Below are 2250 nucleotides of genomic sequence, written 5' to 3'. Positions count from 1 at the left end.
TATGTTTGGGGTTGCTATTATGGAAACTGTTTTGTAGCTTTGTGATTATGGTTTTACTTTGTAACTCTATTTATTCTTAAATATTATTTGATGGGTTTGTTTTACTACAATTATTGTGGATATGGGCTTCGAATAATGAGCATCAAAACCATGAACCATCAACATGTAAAATGTATTAAGTGTATAATTTTAGAACCCTAAAAAATAGGTTGAAAGAGCCATTTAAGGCTCCACATGGCTATTATCTTTTATGTTTTTTAGTATCTAAAAAAACAATTTGAAAATGAAAATGACATACTACACCAACCTCTATTTATTCTGGAATATTTGATGGGTCTGTTTCATTTCAACTAATGTGATTATGAGTTTTTAATAATCAAATAATGAGCATCAAAAACATGAACAATGAGCATCGAAAATATATGCTGGATTAGTCGACCATCGAAAATGTATACTGAAATTGCGGTATACGGCATCCCTATTGTTATTCTTATTTTTTAGTTATTTGGTATCTGAAAATAATTTGATAATATAATGAAATAAGAAGATAATAAGTTTTGGGTTTTTAAATAAGTAATATTTGTTACACCCATCTTTTCTTTCTTATTTGACGGCTTGAGAAGACGGGTAGTCTCATAATCATTATTGTACTATGTTGTTGAATTTAGGTACTCTAAAAGCTTTAAAAGTTTATACAGATAAGAAATGAACATAGCAACAACTTATTTCAATTAGAGATAGATAGCAAACACATATGTTCTTTGTATCGAACTATAACACTATTTCATTACATGAGAATTGGAAGATATACTATATTTTTTTATTTATGAGACATGGTCCTGATGGTAAAAGGTAAACGTTGGGGGGTTACGGTTGAACAAAACAAGAGTGGTTGAAAGGTTGCGATTTAACTTGGGAAAGCAAAATGTAAAGGCAAAGAAGATTTGATCTGTGTGTTTGGGGTTGAGGTCGAAACTGTTATGGAGTGGGTGATTAAGGTTTTATTGTTCACATCTATTTATTTAAAATATTATTTGTTATATTTGTTCCAATTCAATTATCATAGATAATTGAATTGGAACAAATTAATGTAAATAAAATGATGCCCACCATGCTCAAATTAATGTAAATAAAATGCCTAAAACTTGCTCTGATACCAACTGATGGTGTTACTATAACACGTGCGGAAGCAATTTGATTTTAGGCACTCTAAGTACATCAATTATAGTAAATTAGCTAGAATGTTCAAAAGCATTAAAACTCAATGAGTTTGAATACTAACCTTTTGTAGTTCAAATTTCTTTTTTCTCACGAACCGGTTTCGAACCACCACTAGTGTCTTCCCTACTATTCTCCGGCCTTAGAACAAGATTGTGGAATCCGGTGAGTGACTAAATTTGATAGGAATTTAGTATATGTAAAGAGAGAGTTTTGAGATATTTTGTCAAAGTTTTTCAAGAAGAATTTTCATGTACCTTGATCACTCTATTTATTGAGTCATATTTGCATGTTGCAAATTTGAGATTACCGAATTTTGACACTCAAATTTGTGAGATTATGTGGCAAGCATGCAATTTTGAGTTAACCAACTTTTGACAATAAAAATTGCACTCAAATTTGTGGGGTTTATTTGACAAACGCACAAGTTTGGTTAAACCATATATTGACACTCAATATTCCACTAACTTAAACATTGATTTTTCCATTAAGTGAAGTAACCTTTTAGACTTTCTTGATTTCAATTCAACAATTAATTTAAATAATTAATTTCAAATCAAAAAAATATTAAATGATTAATTAAACAAATTAATTAATATTTACAATTAAATCAAATATCAATCCCAATCAATTCCGGAATATATTGATTATGAATCCTTATTCATCATTAAAATATTTAAATCTTATTTAAATATCTCAAATTCTCTCTTTTTGTTTAATTCGTAAATAAAACAAAAATTCGGTTAAATATATCATATATATTTGGTTCATATTCCCTAATTTGAATTCGAACAATTCGAACTCACTCGTCACACTGTTCTATGGTTTAGTCCGATATGAGCTAGCAAGAGATCTAATGAATCTATAGATCATGGGCTCTAACGATCCTAGATTAACTGGCTAAACTTATTAACCTTGTTAACCAACATTCGTTAACTACTAGGACACTCCACTATAGCCTAGTAGTTGCTCTCCCCTGACTATCGATATATTTCTATTCATTTGATATAACCATAATTAGTAACTTGATCC

The sequence above is a fragment of the Cucurbita maxima genome, unplaced genomic scaffold, assembly GCF_002738345.1.
Source record: "Cucurbita maxima cultivar Rimu unplaced genomic scaffold, Cmax_1.0 Cma_Scf00050, whole genome shotgun sequence".
Taxonomy (NCBI): Eukaryota; Viridiplantae; Streptophyta; class Magnoliopsida; order Cucurbitales; family Cucurbitaceae; genus Cucurbita; species Cucurbita maxima.
Note: the sequence above shows the minus strand (reverse complement) of the source record.